At 42.4% G+C, this 26,151-nt stretch overlaps 1 protein-coding gene across 3 annotated transcripts in view; it reads right to left on the reverse strand.

The window, feature by feature from the left end:
- Nucleotides 1–5,499, reverse strand: part of CDH20 (cadherin 20) — a 111,411-nt gene extending 105,912 nt beyond the window's left edge. For 2 of the 3 annotated variants that reach the window (XM_090137055.1, XM_031589250.2), the window contains exon 1: nucleotides 5,337–5,499. The gene's annotated coding sequence lies outside the window, so the exon portion shown is untranslated. Of the gene's footprint in view, nucleotides 1–4,675; nucleotides 4,861–5,336 lie in introns of those variants that run through there. The other variant, XM_090137054.1, reaches the window with a different exon arrangement.
- Nucleotides 5,500–26,151: the final 20,652 nt, after the last annotated feature.

Consider the following 26,151-nt stretch of genomic DNA (forward strand, 5'->3'; position numbering starts at 1 on the left):
AAAATTCCTCTGAAAAAGTAGGTCTTACACATGTACTGCAGCCAGTATTCACAGTTCTATCCTTTTTTAATTACCCTAGGCATGCTGATTAAAGAGCTACAAAGTAGGCTATTTAAAATTGGGTTTTACAGTGATTTAATGGGCACAAAAAGCATACAGAATTAGAAAACATTTACTTCTCTTCCCCTTCTTCTTATATTGCCAAATATATTTAAATCAAACTTGTTTTAAAAACAAATATTCCCAGGGTGAGGACTTTCATATCAACTTCCAGTTCCAAACAAGTTGCTACGGCAGAATTAGAAACCTCTGGCAATTTTTTTTTCCCAATGAAATGTAAATGATGACATATCGTTAACCACTAGAAGACTATGAGTGTCTTGCACGCCTCGAACTTCCCTTTCCTTAAGCACAATGCCTTAGAGGCAGCAGTGTTTAAATAGTACAAAGTACTCCACTACCACCAGCCTGCATCTTTATTTAGGAGAACAGGCTTCGCATTCTTTCACACTAATGCAGTATATGGGCATGTTCGGCTCCTCCATAAAACACTCATACACTATTCCTGTCTCAAACAGGGTACAGTACTGACATGACAGATTCATGTTCCCAGCTGTGACATAAGGGTTCTTTGACAATACCACAGTGAAAGCCCTATTAAGAAAACATGTGCCGGACAGTGCATCTGATGCAGTTAAATGCTATAAAAGATTTTCCAGGTGTTAATGAGTTCCATGAGTAGAATGAAAATGAGATAGATCTGTGCACTTGGAAATTCTCAAGAAACAGGACTCTGACTCTCAGAGAGACAGACAAACAGCGCTTTATAAGCATCACTGGCCAAACTCTGCACCTGATGCATGAGGTGATGAGCCACCCTGACTATTCACTGAGGGAACTGTTCACTGAGGATCATTTGCATAGGAAAAGACAGACTTTCATGCCTTCCTGCAGTTTACTACATCCTTTTCGCCTTGCTCAATTGCTGAAAAAGCACTAGTTATTTCCCCCCCTTTTATATTTATTATTTTTTTTTTTTTCCCAAAGAGAAGGAAAACATTATGTCTACAATTTTTTGTCTCATCCTTAGTTCTCTGAGGGATCCAGCTTGACCCCGTACAGATGAGAAACAGTAATTTAACCCATGTTTAAGTAAGTACCACTATTTACAGTTTAAAGGACAGAAAAACTCTTCTGCATACTTTGAAACGGCACTGGTTGTAATATTTCACAGCAATACTGGGGCTTAAGGTACATATTTTCCCTGAAAATAAAAGAAAGCTAAAAAAAAAAAAAAAAAAAAGGTATGAAAAAATATGCATAGACTGCCTTGAAGATTTCAACCACTAATATTTCAGAAGATGTGCAGACAGTATCTTGAGCATCAGGTGCCTAAACCAGAATTGTTTGTTTGTATCATCTGCTGACTTGATAAAAGACTGGTTGTTTTTTGTTTTGTTTTGTTTTTTTTAGGATATGTGACTTTCATGGTTACTGTCCCATGGGAGAAAAGTTTTGTTTTATCTATAGATGACAGGTGCAGTGTGGGAAGCCTGCAATGCAGATTTTTCCATGCTATTGTGACCACAACCTCAGCCTTATTCCAACATACAACTGAATCTATGAAAAGAGATCATTTTGTCTCTGTGCAAAATCAGCCCAATTTTCCTTAGGGGGTGCACCCAGTAATACTGGGGACTATAGAGAGTCTCCAACCAGAAGTTTGTTTCCCACAGTGACAAGCCAGTGCTATATTACCTTGCTTCTCCAATCTAATATCCCAAGTTCACTTCCCACTCTTCCCCTACTGAAGAGAGTTACTCACTTAAATATCCTCGAAGAACCAAATTTTCTTAAATGCTTAAGAAGACCAGGTGAGAAGAATGAGCAAGCAAATCTAATAGTACATTGACACAGATTCTTGAAATTAATGTGTTAAGAGTTAAAATTCCTCTGGCTTGCCAGGTGTTCTATGCAAATGCTGCATTCATGCAACATAGTATCTGACCATTTAACCATATGTCAAACAAACTCTGCTATGACAACCAGATGTAGACATTGCCATAGAATGAAATTATCATTTTATTAATTACCCTTTAATTAGTTGATACAGCAGAGAACATGCAGTAATTTAGTCATAATTGGCCTGACTGAGACTCAATACTTACAGGGATGGAATCTGTTTGTGAGACTACTTGTTATGAATAACAATTATGTCTGTGACAATGCAATTTTATTATGAAGATGTACTGTGTGTTTCAAACAACTTTTAGGTTTAAGATAGTATTCAATGGCAAGTGTTTTCCCCGAATATCAGTGTAAAATCCTCTGTGTATTTTGTTAAACATGTTGTAACAATGCAAGAAAGACCTCTTCCCCAACTTACTGTGATGCCCAAAATATGTTTTCATCACATTTTATTAAAGAAAAGAGGAGCCATTTGGTAAATGTTGTTTTTGGGAATGCAGGAAAAAAACACCTCAGACTTCTCTCAAAATCAGGTTTCTATACTACAGATTATTCTAAAATCTAACATCATCTTTGTGTAAGAATATCACTATGTGGACTTCAGAAACATTCTTTGTCAGAACATTACAAGCAGAAGCTTGAGCAGTCTCCTTTGTGATCACTTGATCACTATACTTTTGGAACTGCTTTAACAAGAGCAGAACACTTTAAGGTGTCTCAGAGTGCAAATAAAGCTACCAACATTCCTCTCTAGACTGTACTAGCAAGCAAAATGCCTGGAAGACTCTTTCAGTACACCTTGCAATTAAATCAGGAATACTCTTCATAGACAGAATACCAGTGTCATTGTGGTTGGACAAAGCACATTCAACAGCTTAATAAAAATGCTTGTGAAGCACATTTCAACCATGGCACTTGCATATCCACTTGATTTTCTTTACCACTGCTTTGGACAGAACTCTGGAGTCACCTTTCTGTCCTGGCTGCCCTAAACTCTGTGACTGGAGCAAAGACTGCAGTGTTTTGTGTCCGTTTTGTACCCTTGAACAGACAGCACGCTTCGTGTTCTCTCCACCTTTCTTCCCACAAAAATCTAGCAAAGTTCAGATCAAAATCTTCAACAAACTCATCTTCAACAAAATATGACAAATTGTTCTACTTCTCAGAGCTGAATGAAAGGTCTGTGTCTGTTTGACGATGCTTCCAGCATAGGCAGTGACAGAAAATGATACTTAACTGAGCTTTTCTTGCCCAACCCCAGCACCTTTATTTATTTGCTTAGGATGGATGGGCAGGCTACATGGACTTCTCTGAGCAGACTGAATCTTTCATATGACTTCTCTAAAGTCCACAAAGTCATGCAATCAGACTTTTTTTAAAAAGTCCCTTCCACTTTGCTCAAATGCCTCTGAACTTTGGAAGTTTTCTTTTAAACACAGCACTCTTCCTTCTTTTCTGACAATTAACCCATTAGCATGCTTCTCTATGAACTACCACATATGGAAAAGCATTCTGCATGGGAAAGAGAACCTTTCTTGCCTGTGGTGCCATCTTTCAGTTCCTATCACTGCGTCCTATTCTAATGCTTGTAAGCACATCTTGCTCAACAACTTACAGCCTCCCCCAGAACAAGCACACGCAGGTTGCGCTTTCCTACTGCGTCACAGGGAACAGCTCGCAGTGCAACAAGAGAGCATTTCCTTACACTACCATGGAAGAGTCAGCGCCGCAAGGAGCTCGATTTGAAGGGGTGCACAATCACAGCGTTAAAAACTCAGAACATTTTACCAATAAAACCTTGTGTGCCTGCTTGAAAAATGTCTTGGAGCAGCACAAAAGCTGGCACCATTAGCTTGCATCCCTGCTGAGCTGGCAATAAAGTGTACACATAAGTAAAATGCATTAATTGCTATCAATCAATCGGGCTCAGACATTCATTCTCCTGGCATCTTCAGATTTCATTTCCATAAAATAGGATTTCTGTGAGTCTCATAATTTGATTTTGTCCAGCCCACAGTGATGTTGACACAGTGGCTGCAAAAGCACAATTACACCCTGACTGTACGAAGGTGTTCTCTATCTAAACAGACCGGCACCCACGTGCTTTCAGCCTCAAAAGAAAAAACCTGCAGGAGAGGAAAAAGTGATACATTTTCCTATCATTTTCCTATTGCTGTTTTTCCTCTCTTCCCCCTGTATTTTTCCTACTGTGCACTACTGATTGCTGCACTTTAAGATCAGAATGAACAATTAACCGCCTAATTATTCTAGTCACACCGAGCCACAATGAAATCTTTATTCAGTGTTTACAGCAATCTTTGGCAGAGACTGTCTTGCTGTTTTTAAACCAAGAAGAACTGCTCCCTTTGGCTCCCCTCAGCATCAGCTGCCTGGGATTCGGAGCTGGATGCCAATAATCAGCCTCCTTTTTCTCTTCCAGAGTGCCTATTTTTTTTTTTTTTTTAAGGGTGAAAAGACCTATTCTCATCAACTCCCCATATATTCTGCCTGATTTATGTCCCAGCCACTGGGGCTCTTCCTTCCGTATCTTTTACCATCAGCGCCCGCTCACCCGCCCCGCTCCCCCCCGCGCCCGCTGCCTCTCCCGCAGCGCCCGCCGAGCCCGGAACCCCCCGGGGGGCTTCGCTGCTTCCTCGGAAGCCCCGGCAGGGGCAGCTCCCAACCGCTCGCCGCGCACAGCCCGCACCTTCTCCGCAGAAACCCCCGCGGTTCGTGCCCCGGGAAAGTTGGAGGCGGCCGCTCCGTGCCCACGCTCCGGCTCCGAGTGTCCTCGCCGCGCCTCCCCGGGGCTCCCCCTCCCCTCCCGCCGCACCTGCAGCCCGGAGCGTCCCGGGGCAGCTCCGGAGCGGGACGCGGTGGGATTGCCGCGAACCCCAGCCCTGGGAGAGACGTTGGGAGGGGAGGGGTGCTGGAAAGAAGGAGGGGGAATAAAATAAACAGGTGAAATGAAAAACAAGGAAAGAAAAAGGGAAAAGAGCGAGAGGAAAGGAGGAGAGAGCTATGAAAGGGGGAAAGAGAGAGAGGAAAAGGGGAAAGAGAGAAAAAGGGAAAAAGAGAAAGAGAAAAGGGGGAAAGAGAGACAGAAAAGGAGGAAAGAGAGAGAAAAATGGGAAAGAGAGAGAAAAGGGAGAGAGGGAAAAAGAAAAGGAAAAAAGGAAAGGAAAAAAAAAGAAAAGAAAAAGAGGGGAAAAAATAAAAGAAGAAAATTGAAAAGAGGAAAAAAAAAAGGAAAATGAAGAAAAAAAAAAGGGGAGGGGGAAAAGAAACAGACAAGATAAAGATGGGGAAACGGTGAGCCAGAAGGAAAGACGGCAGAAAGCAGCCCCGCTGAGGACCGGACGCGTTACCTCGCTACGCGCAGAAGCTCCGGGCTGCCTCCCCGGCGCTGGGGCTGCCCCGCTCGCCGGCTGCGCCCTCACATCGCCGCCCCACGCCGCTCCGCTCCGCTCCTCGCAGGGCCCCGCCGGGCGCCTCCGCGCAGCGCTGCCGCTCGCTCCCGCCTCCGGCTGCGCGGGGCGCAGCGCCGCCTGCCTTGCGCGGGGCGTGCGCGGACTTTGCGCGGGGCTGGCGCTGCCCGCGGCTATCGCGGCGGGTGAGAGCGGGAGGCGATTGGTGCCGGGCGCCGCGCCCTCCTCCGCCGGCCCCCCGGCCCACCCCCCCGCGGAACCCCCTTGCTGACGCCGCGACCCCGCGCACCCCCCTCCGCGAGGGTGTCCGCACCTCTGGGGTGGCTGCGAGGGAACGGGATGCTGAGGGAGAGCAAAAGTAGTATTGAGTGTGTGTGTGGGGGGGGGGGGAGGGGGCGAAGCTTTGCTTTATTTAACAAAAAGAGAGAGAGATGAAAGCTGATTTTCCTTAGAAGGCTCAGTTTCAGTTAATAAACATCCCCAGACTAATGTCAGAGCTACTTTTATGAGGGTAAACAGTACAGTTTTCTGGAGGGTTTGTGTAAATGGAAAAGCAACCAAATAATAAAAGGGTTTTACGTCCACTTTTAAAGATTATCTTGGCATCCATAAAAGCTGCCAGGCTGGCTGGAATACGCTGCCTGGCACAGCGCAGGGCAGCAGGACAGGGCACGGAGCATCCCCTCTGCCATCAACCTGCCTTATAACCACCCGGCCACCCTCACCTTCCTGCAGGCAGAAGGGGAAGGGAGCAAACTTGTGCCAACCTCAGTGACGTGGGGATGGAATCTCACCCACTTGGATACCCGGGCTGTATTTCTGGCCATTGCCAGCACAAAGCACACTTCAGAGCCCAGGTAAAGCTGGAAGTTCTTGGGCAGCCCCACTGAGCTCAGAGAAGAGCAGAGTCCCGACAGCCTGTGGCTGAGCCTGAGCTGGGCAGTGAGAGGCTCTAAATCTCGTTATCGATTCTTTGGGACAGTGCCAGTCCCTCGGTAGTCAGATCTGGAGATAAAGATTCAGATGATACAATAGAGATTTTGGTTTTTTTTTTCCTCCATCCAGACTTGCACTAATGGTTATTTACAGAACTAAGGTCACGCTGGCTAGTTTTCTGGCCCCACATTTTTCATATTGACCACAACTTGGTCATTTCAGCATTATGAAAGAAAAAGGGCATACAAATCTCTCAAGAGAAGTTATTGGGAGTTTGGAGCCTGGCATGGTGCCCCAAACGGTGAATTACAGCAGTGACAAATGAATGCTTTGATTTGTTGGGAAGCCATAGGATGTTATCCCGGCTTCCTTTGTCATGTGTTCGTCTCTGGATTCAGTGTAAGAGCCCAGGGGGGCAGAACAGGCTCTCCTGTCAGTTCCACTGGTCAGCACCAGAGGCTCAGGATATTTCTAGTAATGAGAAGGCCAAATGTGCCCCTCAGTGCCACTTCTCCCTGACAGCAAGATGGGATGTGTGTTATATCATTTTAAGAAAGTTATCAGCACACCATCACACTGGGACTCTGATCCCAGGAGCAATGACCTGTTGCTGGAATCCAGCTGATATTGAATGAATGTGTACATCCAGGCTAGGATTTGATTCACAACATGTATCTTCTTGCAGCATATACAAATATCTCTATTTCTGTGCTTCAATATAGTATATTGCATATATCATAAAATCATAGCATCAGTAAGGTTGGAAGAGACTGCTAAGATGATCCAGTCCAACCACCAAATCACCCTCACTGCCCATGTCCCTCAGTGCCACATCCACATGTTTCTTGAACACCCCCAGGGATGGTGACTCCACCACCTCTCCGGACAGCCTGCTCTGATGTCTGATTTTAAAGGCAAAACAGATGCCACTTCTCTGAGATGTTTGCACCTCGGTTTGAGCATAGTCTGTAAGTTTGCTCTTTTTCCCTCAGATTGGACTGCAGCAGTAAGGAAAAAAAAAAAAAAAGAATAAAATACGTATGACAGCTTTAATGGAATGGAAGCTGCAGTGAAGGCTCTTTGATTACTGTATACGTCACAGCACCACAAAAATAAGTACAGATACTGCCTATTGTTTCAAGTTATAATTTAGGGTTAATAAATAGTATGTAATCCAGCCCTTGTATATATGACAGAGAAAACCCACGAGAATTTCTGAATATACAGCGTGAGCACTGAAGAAAACAACACCCATTTAACACATGAGCCCCTTGGTTTCACATATCCAGCAGAATGGATTATCCAAACACTGTGTTTTACCAGAGCAGGTGTGGCTGGGTACTCTAATTTCTCCCCTGTGCGTTGTCTTCATTCATAGGGACACATCTCAGTGACAGTGACTGTCTTTTCTGGGAGCTGTTGTGAGATGTACAGTAAAACAGAGGAGGAACTTACACTGTCAGTGGTTGTCTCATGCTCCCCCCTAGCACGGGGGCTGAGTCATGCAAACTGCAGAGCGCTCTCACGCGCCTATGAAATCAGAATTGAGCGTACATGGCAGAAATACGCCCATCACCTCACCTGTCTCAACGTCATCTGTGTGATATCAACCACCAGGCTTTTCACAGGGAAAGCAAGCAAGTTTTCAAACATCCTCACGCAGAATGTACACATCGTGTACAGAACAGCTGGGTAAGAATCTACGTCACCTCCTTCCTCAAAAACAAAACATACAATTTCAATTTTAAACAAAATAAACCTGACTCTAGCTCTCACCAACCTTCAATGAATCGCAACAAATCAGTTCTTGAATATAGGTTATTGTATTAAGCACAACTGTGGTTAAATATCCTTACATGAAAGAACTAAATCTTTTGTCTCCAATACTGGATGTTCTCCCTGCCACCATATTATATGCATAATGCTAAAGCCATGCAAAACAGAGTAAAAAATACTAAAGAATGCAGCATGCTGAGCAGTTTTAAAATTTAGAGGCTTTCGGAGAGATGAAAGGAACATTTTGCTATCACTGTTTGAACAAGAGAATTTTGTATGCTGCAAGCTATTTACACTGTTCCCCTACAAGGAAAACTCGAGAGCAGCAGCATTACATATGGATATTGCTTACGGGTTCATATAGTTGCCTATCTTGCAGGACTGAGATGAAGAATGAGTTACAAGTTACCTAAATGACAGAGCTGAAGAAACGATAGAGGAGAAAGCTGAAAAAACAGCTATTTTCAGCTTTGGTGTTGTCATTTCGTGTCATACAACAGCTTTTGTGTTGCTGCATAACTTACAACCCTGCCTCACTTTATCCCACTCTGTTCATGATTCTTCAGACAAAAGTTTTGCAGATGTGAGCTGTGTTGCGATACCACAGTACAGCTGGTATCACTAATGCCACTCAGTCTTTAGCACTATTAGCACCAGATATTTGCACCAAGATATTTGCAAGACTCAACAGGATGTAGCTGACTTTCTCAAATAGTCCTTTAACTATTGGTTTGTTTTTGAGGTTAATCTTGAATGAAATTGTATTATTTTTTTTTTTAGCTGTGCATTGAACCATGCCTTTTCAGATGCAACAAGTTTTGAGGAAGGCAAAAAGTGAATATTAAAAAAGAAGGATTTTATATGACAAGTGGACAAATGAGGCCATCCCCCAAAAGCAAGAAGGCACCAAGTAATAAAACAACACTGCACACCACTGAAAAAGTGATGTACAGAGACAACACATCCGTAACAGCAGGAATGGTGAAAGCAATGTGCACAGTCATAAAAGCATACCGACTTTGTAAAATGTCACTATATCAGTAATAGGAACGGCTTTCAAGCTGTCATGTCCACAGATGAGAACACCAACTCTACTCACCAAGAAAGTGCCAGATGTCATGTGCTGCAGTGGTAAAACTCCCGAGCTCCTCAGCCTCTCAAAGAGTTCACGTGCACACAAAATCCATCAGAGAGCCCAGCATGACCCTGACATGGCTGAAGCAAAGAAGGCACGTATGGATGCAAGCTCTAAAATACTGACTGCTGAGGCCTTTGTATTACCTCCACTCTTCCTTTCCTCCACGTAATTGGTGATTAGACCCCAGACACAGCCCAGTGCTAGGGCCTAAGTTTTCAGCCCTTATAGGGGGCTTTCTGAGCTTAACACTGTCAAACATTGCTGTAAAGGCCTCCTTCTCCCTCAGAACTCAGTCTTTGCTCTGCTTCTTCCCTTAATTGGCGTTAGTCAGTCACTTAATGCAGCGGGCTGTCTTCACAAATAGTAGTACAAATCCCACAAGGCTTCCTTATCTTTTACCTTAATTAATGACAACCTGAGTCAAACACATATCCAAACCTGGCCATTTGGCAGCACAGCTGTGTTTTGGGCTATCTTCTGCTCTTAAAAATTAAGCCTTTGCTTGCCTCTTACACCTCTTGTTAAATCTAATTTTCAGTTCATCATTTCAGTCCTGCTTAGTCTATTGTCTCTTTGAAGGGAGGCAGTAGAATTCAGCATCTTCTTTCTGAATGGCTGTCCTTAGGGAAGACACTGAATTGAATGCAGACTTTTATTTCTGCCTTTTACAAGGAGACCATCACCACACTCTACTCCATCTGCATCTTTAGGAGAAGAGTTTGATTCCCCCATTTGTCTGGAGCCACTGGGGAAAACACTGCCCTATCTCCCACTGATTTGCACTGGCTTTCCCTTCATGGTGAGGCTTTCAAACTCCAGAGTGCCAGGGAATCTCAAGAGCAGGAGCCAACTTGAAAACTTGTCTAGACTTTACTGGTTTCATTTGAGACCTGGTTTCATTTTGAGACAGAAGCACAAAAGTTCAGAATCCTACTCACACCTGAGAATTTCACCCCAGACAGGACAGAGCACACCATGAGGCTCATGCAGCTGAAAGTCTCCAAGGCAAGCTGCCAAGCAATTGCCATGATACCTTGGCTTCATCCTCCCCTTCCTCTACCTCACAGTACCACTTACTCTTTATTATCCAGCATGTGGAATTTTAAATCCAAAATACACAGAGCTGTGTTATTACTATAATATTTACTTTTAAAAGCTATTCTGATGAGCAGCTTTTCTGCTCTTCCAGTCGTTTATGAAAAACACTTGTGAATATCTGTAGCTGCACTGGTTAGGTGCAAGGACAAAACAGTGTGCTGTGGTGTATCTACTAGCAGGTGTTGTGTACAGACTGTGGACAAATCAGAGGGAATATGCTGGCTGGTACACAAGCAGTTGTCATATTGGTAGTTACATTCTTGCAGCAAGAGAAGTGTATCATCATCATAGAATCATAGAATGGCCTGGGTTGAAAAGGACCACAATGCTCATCTAGTTTCAACCCCCCTGCTATGTGCAGGGTCACCAACCACCAGACCAGGCTGCCCAGAGCCACATCCAGCCTGGCCTTGAATGCCTCCAGGGATGGGGCATCCACAACCTCCTTGGGCAACCTGTTCCAGTGCTTCACCACCCTCTGTGTGAAAAACTTCCTCCTAATATCTAACCTAAACCTCCCTTGTCTCGGTTTAAAACCATTCCCCTTTGTCCTATCACTGTCCACCCTCGTAAAGAGCCGTTCCCCCTCCTGTTTATATGCACCTTTCAAGTATTGGAAGGAAATGTAGGTAATAAAGGATTGTCTTCTCCCCATGGATGATGGCAGGCACTAATGGGAAGGGAGTAAGGCGAAGAAGGAAAAACACTTCAAATTTCTCAGTATGAATATTAAAAGGAACAGACTTCTATTGTCAGAAGTCAGTGATGTCTGTGTTTGGGCTGCTTTTCCTGATTGCACTGGATGTCACAATACAAAATGCAGCATAACTCTGATTGCCCAGCACTGTTCATGTTCTCTCTATGGGAACTGGGCAGTGATTTTTCTTTGAATACATCATTTACAGCTTGCTACAGTGATTTTACAAAGTCAATACATATCCTTAACACAAAGCAAAGAATGAAGGGCATTATGGAGACAGAGAAAGATACTACAGAGAAAGTTGAATTACATTGTACAAGCACATTACAGGTTTCATTCACAGTAATTTTTTTTTGAAACAGTATTTTTTTTTTCCAAAATACATGTAATTTGGTTTGTATTTAAAGAGATTTCGTGTGCAGCCTACATGTCACTACTGACAAACTCATTGGCATTAAATTATCATATGCTTATTAATTGTGCAATGAAAATCTATTTATTGATTCAAATCACATACATTTGCAAGGCAAGGTTTGTAGACACTGGTAACATTTCCTATTAGACCAACTGATTAGAATGGAAGGATGGATCAGGCACACAAGCCCTTCCCAGACCAAAAGCTAGTCTGCTTTTTTTTTTTCCCCTAGGTACAAGCTTGTTTCATTGCAAACATTACTTCTCCTCCCAAATTTACCCTCTGTTATATAGCCTTAGATCACTCTGACTGTTACAATGCTGCTACTTATGTAATTATAAAATACCTATCTGGGAACCTGGTTACTCCTCTGCAATATTAATAGCTTCTGACATGTTTTCACTGCTGTACTGGGAATACGCTTAAACAAAATCTTCTCCTGACCACATGAAGTAATCAAATTGCAGCCTACAAGTGTTGAAGCTTATGGAAAACAGTATTCAGCCACAGGGTATTAAGCTGTGGTAGAAGTAGTATGCCAGAAAGCAGTTACATTGCTTTGGACTTGCAATAGGTACATGCTGTCACTCCTGCATCTTACCTCCACAGATAACAATAATAGTAAGCCAGTGCTCTACCAGTCTAGTATTTGTGTCTTCCTTGAGAACACTGCTGTTGTAAGGTATGGTTTGGAGACCATGTTTTCTAAGTGGACTTAAGGACTAAATAGGAAATAAATGTAAGATTAGCCAGACCAGGGTGCTCAGACTCTTGTCCTGATTCAGGTAAGACTTAGGATTTTCATAGTGCTTGGCTTGAGCTATAGCTTCAGGAATCCACGTCATTTTGGAGATACATAGCACCTTTTCCCTCTTGAAATCTACACAGTAACCTCTATTAAATTATTTCCTTGCAATTTAAAGGGATCTTATTCATTCTATTCCTTTCTCATTTTACATATGTGCTGCTTCAGGACTGGTTCTGCTGACAGCCAAAGCCAAAGCATCCAGGGACATTCTGAACAGAGCTGCCTTCCCAGAACAGTGACACAGTGTGGATCCACCTCAGTGAGGTGCATGGACATTCCTCAGTGCTCCTGGGGACTAGCTGGTGACTCTGAGGATGACACTGCACCACAGCAGGAGACCTTTCTCCAAGCAGGAACCAGAGCATAGGACGTAACCAGGGCACAAACTGGGAGCACTATGCTTGTCTGCAGAAATCCCCCTGGTGCCTTGAATAATGCTCACCAACCTGCTGCAAGTAGCATAGCACAAACAATGCCGGACTGTCAAGCACATCAATAAGGAAAAGTTTTATTCTCATCTCACCCCTTCACAATCCACACTGACAGCCAAAAATTGAACCTGTCCTTAACACTAGAAGAAAAGAATCTATTTTGTAGTGTGCTACAGGCATGATCTAGACAAATTGCACCTGTATTTTATTTGAACCCATCACAACACAACATAACAAGGCATTTCAATTACCTCAACAAGCTACCAATACAACTTTATCATTTCAATTTTTCATCTTTTTCCTCCGACTCGGCGTTTCTTCTATATATCACTGTAAATCTCATCAGTTCCAGCCCAGTTTAGGCTAATAAATTCAGTCACCTTCTCTAGCCTAATGAAAAGAGGAAACTCTTAGCAAAGAAAGCCAGTGGCTTAGGGTTATTGCCTGGGGCCTTGTGCTTGCCCCTCTGTACAGTAAGGCGGATGGGCTCTTTCATTCCAGTGCACCTTTTCGTGTCCCACCTGTGAAGGGAGGTAGGGGTTACCACATTGACAAATCCCCCGTTAGATTAAGGGGAAACAACACTCAGTCCATACATAAGAGGGAGAAAGAATCAACATTAATCGGAGATTAAGAAGAGGCCTGGGACATCCTCCCAGTAGCCCCTATTTACAGTATCAAAGCAAAAAGGAAAGGGACAGCCTCCCCTATCCCTTATTGATAGTTGTAGTTGGCTCTAGTTCCAGGAGTGGTTGATACACCAGACACCAGCCAAATCTTGGCTAGGACACCAGCCAAATCAAAGGAGGTGACAACAGGACCCCTCCCATGGCTTATTTCTTGGGCACTGTTCTAGACTCCTCCAGAAGTGGTTGAGACATCACTTGAATTAACTACAGGGAGACCTGGCTTCTCTCTGTGGCTTAAATGTCACTCAGAGTGTTGACCAGGTTCACATTAACAGTCACTTTGGGGTTCATCACTTTCACACCCCCAGAAACACTCATGTGTGACCTTGAAGGAAAATTCAGGTAAAGGTCTGAAGCATGCCATGCAAGAGCACAGTTTTAGCTGGCATAAGTGGAGCCTGAAGAGATACCAGTGCTCTGTGTGCAGCTCAGGGGCAACTTATTTAGCCACTAAACTTTTATCATCTTCTGCCACACTATTCCTGTCTTCAAGGAGGGGGACAAGTTATGCAGGAAAACAGTCATTTGCATATTAGCTAGAAGTGCACTGAGATCCCAACAGACGGAATGAGAGAAAACTAATTTCATACCATGATTATGCTTTTTCTAAGAGACAGTGATAAAGCTGAAGGTTTTCAAAGATTTTATGAATACACAGAAGAGGGAAACAAGATGAAATAATACCGCAAATCAACATGCTTATATGTTTATTAATTCTGACTAAAATTTGCCATCTGTGACTGAGAGTTTTACTAAATAAACCCAACAAATTATAGACTATTCTAGCTACGAATTTTCATGGCACTGTTTCTTAAGCTCTGGTACTGAAATAGCTCCTCTGTAAATGAATATTTACAATAAAAGTACGCTCATAAAAGTTCCAAAGCGTTTTCTAGTGACAGTCTGTTCAACTATTTAGTGATTCAAAAGAAAACTCTTCAAGAAAAGCTCCATATCAGTGCAGTACATAAAATACAGAAGTGTATGAAAAATGACAAAGGCGGTATGTTACTACTGAGGTGCCTCTAACTTGATTGCTAAGCTAGTTGAAGTAGCTTTTCATAAATGAAATATGTCTTTGGTTTTCCTAGAATAGATAGAATAAGAGCAAAGTCAACAAGAAATCTCTTCTTTATTTTCCTTTGAAGATATGAGTTTCTGTGAATATAGTAAAAATCTGTGTTCAGGGCACGTTAGCTAATTCTGGGGCATGTGTTCACAAGCAGACACATCGGAGGCTAATTTACATTTTTAAGACAACTGAAGCTTTGTTTTGCATATGTAAATGTACCTGTCCAGAGTAGGAGGTGGGCTTTCCAGTATGCCCATGTGTGAGCTGGGTTTACAGGCTAAAAATGTCTGATTCGCTACTGCTGTCACTGTAGTTGTCATCACAGCACAACTGTGACAGAAAACCTCAAGACACCTATCAGATCAAATCCTGTGGACCTTACTCAAACAAAAAATCCTGTTCATGTCAACAAACCTTTTCCCCAAAGAGTTTATACACAATTGAGCCTTCTTTATACATTCATAATACAATATCATTGAATATCTGCAGCAAAACCAAAATAGGCTTTCCTTTTTAACTCAGGTATTGAGGCCTTTGGGAATTAAAAGTAAAAGATACCCTCCTTTAAATTGGAGATAGAGACTGCTTTGTGATTTTAGGATCCTTTTGGAAGAGTCTGAGCTTTTGGATGGGCATGAGAACAGTTTGAAGAGCAAGCCTCTCTAAAGACAAGCCATGATGACCATCTACACAGACATTAACTACTCAAAATCTGTTTTGAAGGAGTGCCCCTTGCCTCTTTTCCTATCAAGCAATCATATTAATATGAGAGGCACAAACTTAACATCCAGTGGGTTCAAAATAGTAACCAATAGTCAGCAAACCTGCCTCTCAAGTGCATTTTTTTTGATTGCTTAGACCTCCCCAAGACCAGGGCGTGTCCTGTCAGAGATGATATATCCTTATGTTGTAACTCTATCTAGGGTCTGCTTGCTGGAAATCATAGAATGAATCATAGAATCAAAGAATGATTTGGGTTGGAAGGGACCTTTAAGATCATCTAGTTCCAGCCCTATGCTATAGGCAGGGATGTGTCCCACCAGACCAGGTTGCTCAAAGCCCCATCCTTGAGTGCTCCCAGGAAGAGGACAGCTGCAACCTCTCTGGGCAGTCTGTTCCAGTGTCTCACCACCCTCACAGTAAAGAATTTCTTCCTGCTAATTAAATCTACTCTCTTTCAGTTTAAAACTGTTTGCACTTGTTGCTACTTGCATTTATTAATCATCCCTCCCCAGCTTTCCTATAGATCTGCTTCAAGTACTGGAAGGCTGCTATTAGTTCCCTCTGGAGCCTTCACTTCTCTGGGCTGAAGCCCCAGCTCTCTCAGCCTGTCCTTGTAGGGGAGGTGCTCCAGACCTCTGATCATCTTTGTGACCCTCCTCTGGACCCTCTCCAACAGCTCCATGTCCTTCTTGTGGGGGCTCCAGAGCTGGATGCAACACTCGAGGTGGGGTCTCAAGAGAACAGAGTAGAGAGGAAGAATCACATACACATTTCCTTCATACAAGAGGCTTCAAGTTTAGAGTTTTAAGGTGAACAAACCACATTTGTAACGGCACAGAGAGTTTCAGCTTTGATAGCACGTTTGGGTGCAAGAGCTGACAAGAAAAGAGAGAGCACCAGAAACCTTCTGGTGAAGGGAGGGTGGCTACTAGAGGTAAACCAAAGAGGAGAAAAAAGAACATCTTTAGGAAGCATCTTAGTGGTATCGTAGTCAGAGCTTAGCTGAAAAATCATAAAAATGAATTTTCAGAGAGATCAAACTACTTTCAAATTCAGCAGACATTTTTAGCAACAATAAAGGGGAGATAGGTCTGGAAACTTTCAGGTGGTTTCAGAAATGCTGAAATAGTCTCCCGTCCAAAACAGCACAGCACATTTGAAGGCAATGTTTGTGATTTTTTTGAAAATGAAAAAAATTAAGAAATAAAATTAAAAGACAAAAGACTAAAAGACGCCCATCAACTTCTAAATGAAATAAAACGTCTATTTCAAAGTATTGGTAGAAGAGGTTGCTCTTTACTAAACTCTACCAGCTATTAATTTATCATCATGCAAATGTTTATTTAATGTTTAATGATGTGATAGAACTTACAGATCTAAAAACATGAATTTAGAAAGGGGATATGGTAACCTGAGAACCACATTTGCATGAGATGGGACAAATGCATGATTCATATAAATCCCGTTAGCTCCAACAAAGTGAGGAGGACTACAATGATTTGCACACATCACTAGTGTACTAGCTGCTCAGTTCTGCAGCAGTGCTCATGCTAGATGAAACAAAGAGACTACATGAAGACTCAAGCTCAATAATGCAACTGTTACTTAATGAGGTGACTTAGTAAAATGACCCCCAAACTCCAGCTGCTAACCTTCATATAGATGCAGAAAGAGGGAATGTGTGCTTTAGATTCATATTGAGATAGATTTTCTCCAGTTGTACCATACATTGTGTATGATTGAAATTAAAGAAAAGATTTGTGTAGCCTTTAAAGCTTTTCTTGCTCCATTTGATAATTTTCCTTCAGAGTGTGGAGTTTCAAACAAACTAAGATTTTCCAAGTGCTTTGGAAGCTGTGTCAGTCACAGGACTATTCTTGGTATAGCCACTGGCAATACAAGAGTAAAGCAGAGTGACTTCTGGAGCAAGAGGAAGACCAAATACCTCCAAGTCAAATTCTAACTAGGTGGAATTATCTGTAGGAAAGAATTATTAAATCAAAATATAACAGGGTTTGGCAGAGACCTGTCTGGCAAGTGGAGAGATACAAATTAATCTGTGTGCTAGGGCTTTCTTTTTTTTGAGATATACCTATAAATATCAAGAGTTTATGACTTTTTGCATTGCTATTTTTAATTCTCTTAGCTTTTGCAAATATAGGAATGCTGTCTTCAGCTATAAGAAATTTGCTGCTTTAACTCAACCGTTGCCTGTGCTGGCATTATTGCAATTGAACAAAACACTGAGGTTCAACAGCAGCTTAACTGTTTTCTGAATTAGTTATCTACATGCAGAGTTATCATTTGCCTTCAGTTTCTTCACTGGTTCCATCACATGGTACATGTACTTCAGACAATTTAAGCTAACTCAGCCAGTTTGTCTCTTGCAATGAAGGCCCCATTTCCTTCAGTGACAATTTATGTTAATGATAATCAGATGCTTTTTAAATTAACAATGACCTACAAGCATCCTAATATATTTCTCTTTCTCCCTGATGGTAGTTTTTACAAGACCGTGTCACTCCATTTCATTTGAAACTTGGGGTCTCTTAAATTTGTTCAGACAGCACTGGTCCTGCAGCTCCTTCAGTTTTGCTTTCATGGTGTATATGTTCATATTTCCCTGTCAGTGTGCATGTAGCTCGAGAAACAGTAGCACAGTGGGGGGCTGAGGAGAGCTGCATTGCTCCAGCAGTGCAGAATTGATCTTTATGTGTGCAATAGCTCTGAAATTGCTCAGATTCACTAGACTGCCTACACATTCTTAAAGTAGCTATATAGCACATGTACAGAAGTAGTGTTGCTGTGGACTCACCACCAAAATGGCGAGGGTATATGGATAATAGCAATGAAGTAGAAGATGACCAGTAAAAATAGGCAGTAGAAACAGCAAACTTATGTATACAAAAGACAGCAGTGTTTGAGGGCTGCTCTGAAAGTAAAGCCTCTTATTTTATTATGTTGGTGGATGTTGGTGGTATGGCAGTAGAGGTTGATCCTTCCAAGCAGTACTCCGTTACGTGTTCTTGCTGTGCAACAGATAGCAGCAGAGGGGCAGTCTGTTCAAATGGTGTCTGATGTAGAAGTGCACATAAAGCAGAGGTATGTCACTGAATTCCTCTATGTAGAAAAAATGGAGCTCAGTGACATTCATTGACACATTGAACATTTATGGAGACCAAACAGTGGATGTGAGCACAGTGAGGCAGTGGACGGTGCATTTCAGCAGTGTTGACAGCAAAGTCAAAGGCAAGCCACGTTTTTCACAGCCCTGCACAGCTGTCACACCATGAATTGAAGAGCTCTTATTCATCTCTGGCAAAAAAAAAAAAAGCGCAACTAGTGGTTGTTGGTGACTGTGTTGAAAAATAGTGTTTTGTCGCTGAGAATTTTTTCTATCAAATAATATTATTATGCTTTTTGTATTTGTTGTACTTTCCATGGAAATAAATAGGAGGTATTACTTTCAGAGCAACCTGTATAAAATACAGTTCCGTTAGTTCCACACCATATTTATGTCTAATAAATAATATTCTTCATAAATTGCTTCAGTGCAGAAAGATACAATCCCTAATCTTGCCTCCTCCACAGAAAAAAAAAAAAAAAAAGCAATAGGGCTCGTAGCGCAGAATTATTTTAACTTCATCTCCAAAGCCTTTTTTTTCTGCATTTCTTGTCATGGGTATGATTACCCAAGAGGGAGTGCAGGCAGCTCTCTAGAACAACAGGCTGCTGGGGACAGCAAATACGTTCCCGTATCTCAGCTGTCCCATGTCACACCCTGTCACGTTATGACAAACCTGCCTTCTTCCTTGGCTTCTGCTAATAATGCAGGAGTGTGACCTGTGGTGGCTGAGGCATTGTGCACATTGTGCTCCTTGCCCTCCCTGCTACAATTGCAACAGCCTCCCTCTGAGAGGAGGGCACACATCCAACTGTAATGCAATGGGGATCTGGATGCCAACCACAGGTCAGAAGTATCTAGCAGGGATACAGCATGTTTTCATGCTGTCTGATCATAGTCTGATTGCCTCTCTGGAGGTCTTATTCTGAAGTCTTCTGCATACAGTTCTCCAGTTGCTATCTGCAAGGCATGGCTGCGTGGATGCAGTGGTCCTTCTTTAGTAGCATGAGAAGGGATGTGAGACCATTTACACTGTATGGTAGCAGTTGATCCATGGCCTGGACCACTGACCTGGGGAAAGGACGGGGTCAGCCCTGGGAGCACAGGTGAAGGCAATTCAGCTGTGTGACCGGAAGGCATGGAGCCTGGCTGCACCTCTCCTAGACCCCATTTAAGGACTGACTGCCCTTCCTTAGGTTTTTTTGAAGCCCATCTCTCGTCCTACAAAACGTTCAGACTTTCACTTTGGTTCCATTAACACTAAAGCACATGTTTTTCTCGACACATGAGTGTCTGAGTTCTGTTTCGACAAAAGGTGCCAGACTGCACTAGATGAAATGTCCTTCATGCTCTTAAGCTCCCGCAGTTGCAAGCAGCTCTGGTACAGACATCAAAACCTTGCTCAGTTGCACAAGAACCACTTCTTACGAGTAAGAGTGCTTATTCACATTATTTCATGCCTCAAATTACTCAGAACTTAACATAACCTACCTGTAGGTTTAATTGATTTCCTGAACACCACTTCACTGAACTGACATGTCAGTTCACGGCCATTAGGAGTCTTTGACACTGGGAGCTGGGAGCTGTACTTTTGTTATAATAATAGTGTTTAAACTGCCTTGATATGGCAAAGGAAATGTAAGATTTTTACTTCTTCCTTTCTTTTCTTTAGTTCCCATCTTCCTTTCCACCTGCCTGCTTCCTTTCTATTCTGCCTGCCTGCCATTCTGCTTTCATTATTGCCTTTCTGCTTGCCTGCCTTCCTTCTTTCCTGCCTGCCTTCCCACCTTTCTGAGCAGCCAGCTGGGCTTCACGGCTTGCACCATTTATCATCTTGCTTTCCATAATGAAACTAGCTGTAACACACAAACACAACTTTCTTCATAGCTACCATGTGGAATTGGCTCTACACCTGAACTGCTATACCAGTGCTCTTTAACGAGAAGCATGTTTCCCAAGTGCCCTTACCAGGGAATACTATTCACAAATACCAAGCAGGTTTACAATACTGAAGAAGAAATGATAAGGAAAAGAGAACATCCAAAAGGCAGAAAAAAATTCCATTTTAATATCTTCCTTAATGACCAGTGAATGTCACTCCCAGATTAAATTTACCTGTAGTCCATTGCCTTTTATTTTCACGTGCTGGTGTGAATATGCAAATTGCAAGTGTAATTTATTGTATCATATCTCAGCTCCCATCCAGTAAACGTTTCTCATCGTTTGGTGACAGCAGGAAATGCGGTGAACCCTCCTCCCTTGGGAAGTATTATCTAGTTTTGCTTTGAGGCTCCTGCAATTAACATATCTCTGATGATTTCAGTTTTGTTGCATGAATAGGCAGGAGAAGCATCAGAAGAATTCACTGCGCTCTACTCAGCCTCTCTAGTTTGCAAAGTGTCTCACTGGGAGGACAATTTAAGTCATCCCAGACTGAGGAGCTGTCCTTGGCCATCTTACACTGAACAACGCTCCCAGCTGTTCAGAGTCTTTCAAGGGAAACAGCCAGCCTGCCAGGAACATGGTCCTCCTAGGAGAATTGAAGCTTTTCTCTTGTTCTCAGTTCAGCTCAATTCCCCAGCCAATTCTGCTTTTGTTTTTAGCCATGGGGGCTGCCACTTTATCATCAGTGGAAACTCAGAAGGAAGTTGATACAAAGAAAACACTTGCTCTACCTACTTCACCAGTTTCTGAATAGGAATAAGCCAGTAATTCCTCAGTTCCTGAATTGTCTACGCATTTCAAGTTCTGAATAAAAAAGCTGAGGAACTGGCTTTCCATACTTTTTCTTCTGCTCAGTAAGACATAGGAGCAGAGAGGTTGCTGTTCAAATCTCATTTATACCTGGTATCTTGAGGATCACAGGGCTAGGAGAAAGCAAGTGACCTATAAATACAGCTTCCAGTTTTTAAGAACATATCAGTCGAACAGTTGCTGATAGATAAACACATGTAGTTTAAAGTGCAGTGCTCATATCCATGGTTTTACTGTGTTTTTCTGGTCATCTTGGTACAAACTCTATCACTTCCATATTATAGGCTTTCTCTTGCTTCTTCCCAGCTTTTCTATGATGGCTTTTATTTACTTCATCCTAAATATCATGGACTCAAAAGCCTTCAAACTGGATGGAGGCTTCTCTATGTTTGACAGACTCTCTCAATAGGCTAGTGCAAAAGGAAGCACGTAAGAACTTCCATTCTTTCCAGCATCAAGTTTAGGGAGCACCTGCCATGCCTGAATGTGGTTCAGTAGATCAAATGATGTGTAATCTACAGTTTACACTTCACTGATAGACAGGTCCCAGGATCTGTGGATGAACATAGCCTTTTTTCTGTGAAAAATCCAGGTGTGATGGGACAGAAAGCAGAGGGGAGCTGAGCCAAGGACTTCAGTTGATGTGACAATTATTTCCCAGAGTCACTGAGATTTGTCTTCCTGTCTGAGGAGCTAAGACCCTGACTCTGCCAGTGACTATCAGCTGGTGGTGGGTGCCTGTGCTCCCATGAAGACTATGGACTCTTGGGCTGCCACAGAGACATCTCAGTGCACACTTCTGGCAGGACAAAGCCATCTGGAGATCAGTTCACACTAATGTTTTTGGAGGAACATTTGTAATGGTTATAAAAATATATGAATCAAGAAAATCTAAATAAGAGTGCTCACTGTGTTTTAAGAGGGAAGGTTTTCAAATTATTATTAATATTCACAAACATCACTGCAGCTATGTTGATACTGTCCACATTGTTTTGAAATAAACTACCGGAAAATTAAATGCCAGAATTCACATAACTATGGAGCATTTATCATACTACATTATTACATCCTTCAATTTCCAAATACATGCCACTTGTCTGAGACAGCTTAATGTGATCTGGGATAGTTTTGCATTAATATCCTCTTTGGCTAGATCTACATTAGCAAACAATGCTGCATAATAAGAGTGGATCTGCAGAGTGAAAAAGCTGGTATACAAGATCTGACATCAAGGCCGAACACATTTTGGAAAGGGTTTCCTTTGAATTAGGTCTGGTCCTAGTTGAGTACTGTGAGTAGAATACCTGCTAGTGGTTGTAGCACTTCAGGTGTGCTCCCAGTGTATCCTTCAGTTTATTTTCATCCAGAAGTAGCATGTTTTCAATATCAATATGAAACAGAGCAAAGTAAGTGTGACAACTGAGAAATTAGCTTAAAAAATCCACTCCTTATCTGAAATAAAACTCTTAGGAAGGAGCACCTTAGAGACAAATTGTTTTCCATATAAGAAATCAAAGCAAATCTTATGAAAATCGGAGAATTCATATTATAAGGCCTTAGATGATTAATGTTTAAAACAACTGACAGAGTCCTGTAGGAATTTTTGGATAGGTCTGGTTTGGCTGTGCACCTCCTGGAAGGCAAAGAAGGATAGTGTGTATGGTGGGGAGATGGGGCCCGTGTACTGCACAGAGAAGCACACTGCACCTCTCAGAGAGGGCAGGTCTGGTGAAGGCCATTGTGTTTCATAAGGAAGAGAGAAATCAGGATTTAACACTGAGCATGTCAGCATCATAGGCTGCAAGATACAGCAGCCTGCAACCCTCTGTATAAATGAGATATACCAACATACAATTCAGAATAGGGGAAATAACCTGAAATATTCCAGCTTCTGAAACTTGGAATTTGGGTGATAGACTGCAGGAAATAAAACTTTTTTAAGTAGCACAAAAGAGGAGAAAATAAAAATGCACTTAGTCAGTCCCAGGAGAACAAACAGCCATTCAGACAATATTCTGAGTAAAAATGAGATTTAAGGCTCTGTGAATGGGGCAGACACCATAAAAATCAAAGAAGAATTCCAATTTCCATTTATTTCTGTTGTTAGAGGCTTGCTGTTGACCAGAATAAAGCCTCATCAGCAGTGGGTAACTGAAACTTTTGGACTCTCAGGCATAACCTTCAATAGGTGTAGTAAAACATACTACTATTATAGAAACTTTGGAACTGATATACTCAGTCAGTTCATTTCTGAGGTGAAGATCACCAGAACCAGAGATAATACCAAGAGGGGAGGCGTACTACCAATATCTACAACAGCAGTAAAATACTTTCAGGTTTATTCTCCTGACTTCTCTTAATGCAGCTAGTTTTATTGTTATGTTCCTTTATGTCTTGTGCTTACTTTTTGGCTGAAGTATTTCACTCAGCAGATGTTTTTACTGAGGTGGCCACCACAACAAATAGTTTTTCTAGAATTCATCTATCTTGAGTCCAGCAGAGGCCACATGCTGTACTTAAAAGCGACCTTTGCACACATTTTCCACTGACAATGCAATATTACCTGAATGCTTACATCTGGCTTGGATCAATTTCTTCACATTTGCATTAAGAGCTCTACAATAAACCTGCATTTCTGGGTTATCAAGTCCAATAATCCTGAAGGATTCTGTTGTTGTATGAGTGTGAAGGGTAACACTCTCAAAGAAGGGCCTGACTCAAAGACAGTGAGGCTCCTTTTCTTGTCTTCAATAGTCTTTGGATCATAAGCCAAGCAACAAAATCCAGCAAGGCCTAAGCTAAATCAGGCATATAATGTAATCTGAATGTAAGCACACCAATCCACATTCCAGGTCCCTTCTGGAGAGGCAGACTTCTTAAATGCCCCTAATACATTGATGTATCCAAACAGACACAAAATAAAACAGCCAAATACAGATTCCCTCATTGACAGGAAGGAAGAAAAAGAGTCATACAAAATAGGTACTGGCTGCATTTCATAAACAAGATTAGCTCTTGCATGCTGATAGAATTACTTTGAGTTTATATCATCTTGGCTGAGAAAAGTATCTTCCCCGTACTTCATATTGAAAAGAATGCAGCTGCAGTAATTGCAGTTACCTACACGTGCCAAAAGGAGAGGTTTATGATAGACTGCCATGCTGCCAGAATTGCTGGTGGCTCAAACCCTTACTCTTTAAATCCAAATAGCAAAACTTTCAATTCTTCCCTTCCTGACTAAATCTAGCAATGTTAAGCTGTATTTCCATTTCACTAAAAATGTCATATTCTTGATCTGTTTCAGAGAATGTGCACCTTTGTTACATCGTTTCTCCCTTATTAACTCACTTCATAGACATGGAGGTCTTCATCACGACGTTGTCATCACTGAATCTCTGGATTTCTGCCTTATTTGTAAAAATCAGGTGGTGAGTTATGTTAAATAAAACCAAAGAAAATAGAAATGAACAGGTGAAACTGCTGGTAATTATCTTTGAAAACCCAGAGCAACTTTCTTGTCTTTTTCTGCACCATCCGTTGACTTAGGACAACCTTGAAGAAAATGGGTGAGAGACAGTGTCTAAAATAATATGCCTCATTTTGTAGCATATGCTTTCCTAAAGTCCTGCTCCACAACCTTTGCTATTTGCAAATGCCTTAGTATATTCTCATTTGAGGCAGCTCTTGCCTTTTGGCTCCTGGTACATGTTCAGTATCTTTGAAATCAGGTGGTCAGGTGTATTTCCACACATTTTTCATTTCAGTCCCCAAACAACAGACTTGACATGGAATCTCCTTAGACACATGCTTATATGCAGGTCTTCCTTTCTTCTCTCTCTCCCTGCTGCTGTAGGGGCCCTTAGCAGCTGAGTGTGTCCTGGAGTGCCTTCTCCCTGCTCTGTGCAGGTGGCACTGCTAGCAAGGTGCCTCGTCCATCAGTCTTTCAGGATTTAAGACTCCTGAAGGATCTGACTCCTGTATCTGAGACCAGTATCAAACAGCTTTGCATCACTTCAGCAGATTCTCAGGCCTCTGCACAAGCTCTGCCCAGGGAGCTAAGCATAATCCTCAGCAACTTCCCTTGCAACATAAAGGCTTGCCAATAAAATGCCAGATGTAACACTTTTAGTGCCCAGCTCAACACAACTACAGCCAGACCAACACCTGCACCTGCTCCAGGAACTCAGACACTGCTGCTCAAGTTGTCAGAGTTGCCTCCAACCCCAGTGCTGCTTGCCTGAGGAGGCAGTGAGCCTCACAACACGACTCAGATGCCCATGTCCTTAGTCCCCTGTGGCTCCACCCTATTGAGCAGTCCTCAGAGGAGCCAGCTTGCCCCAGGCAGCCCCAGCCTCTCCTTCCTGGGACTTGGAGAAGGTGACACACCTGCCTGTCTTGACAACTTCAGGCAACTGTAGATAACCACCACCTCCTGTGATACTGTGGTAATCTACAGCCAGCACTACTGATGTGGGTAGCTACGGTTTCTTTCTGTGAAGCGGTGGCAGCCCTAAAGCCTCCAGCTCTCATCCGTCAGGGGGTTGTTTTGTTTTAACTGTCACTTTGCATCTATGTAATTTTCCAAAGACTCTGGCATCTGTTCCTAACAGCCCAGGCATTCTTGTTTTCAGTAGAACAAAATGTTATGCCTGCAGACTAGCCACTGTCAGAACCAGTTACCTTCTGAATCTCTCCCTTTCCAATGCACCTGTGGATGCTGTTTGCAGATACAGTCAAATGCTGTCTCACCTTCTTCCCCACATTTTGCACAATTTCAGATAGCCCCAGGAGTCACATTTTTTTGCTTGTTCCCCTTCTCCCACTCACCCCAACACCTACTTTGATTGCCTTTTATTCTGGAACTACAGGACTTTTGGAACTCCCTAAGTGCTTCAGGATGATTGGCTCAAGTCTTTGCTATTTAGGTTGCTCATTAAACCAGCAAGATTTTATGAGCTCCTGGCTCAGGCTCTCTGAGTTCATCCTTCTTATGTGAAGAAACTTGAGGAGGAACTTGTCTCTTTATACTTCTTCCTGTAGCAAATGGTGAAGGAGGGGAGGATAACTACTGTTCTTTGCATTTGTCTCTCC

Source organism: Phasianus colchicus, chromosome 3, assembly GCF_987193195.1.
Source record: "Phasianus colchicus chromosome 3, bPhaCol1.hap1.1, whole genome shotgun sequence".
Taxonomy (NCBI): Eukaryota; Metazoa; Chordata; class Aves; order Galliformes; family Phasianidae; genus Phasianus; species Phasianus colchicus.